The sequence below is a fragment of the Sinocyclocheilus anshuiensis genome, unplaced genomic scaffold (assembly GCF_001515605.1).
Source record: "Sinocyclocheilus anshuiensis isolate Anshui unplaced genomic scaffold, SAMN03320099.WGS_v1.1 scaffold555, whole genome shotgun sequence".
Lineage (NCBI taxonomy): Eukaryota > Metazoa > Chordata > Actinopteri > Cypriniformes > Cyprinidae > Sinocyclocheilus > Sinocyclocheilus anshuiensis.
In genome coordinates, this window is record NW_015552571.1 from 2,316 (window position 1) to 2,573 (window position 258).

Sequence of the window (258 nt, forward strand, 5' to 3'; positions counted from 1 at the left end):
TTTTCCACATACTGTACATTATTGTTTCTCCTCTATGCCCCGCCTTTCTGAAACACGTTGATTTTTACAAAGCTCATTGTTCTAAAAAAAGCGAGGGGTGCTGTGATTGGCCAGCTATCCAGTGCGTTGTGATTGGCCGAATACCTCAAGCGTGTGACGGAAATGGGAAATGTTACGCCCCTTATCATATTGTGATGATGCCCTGTCAGGCCGGAGCGATGATTCAAAAACATGAAAACCCATTATAAACGAGGCATT

The 258-nt window shown here is 43.8% G+C and overlaps 1 protein-coding gene across 1 annotated transcript in view; it reads right to left on the reverse strand.

Annotated features, from left to right (window-relative positions):
- LOC107665051 (voltage-dependent R-type calcium channel subunit alpha-1E-like) overlaps positions 1-258 on the reverse strand; it is a gene marked incomplete at its 3' end in the record, with an annotated part of 118,466 nt that overhangs the window by 2,308 nt on the left and 115,900 nt on the right. The gene's annotated exons all lie outside the window — the stretch shown is intronic.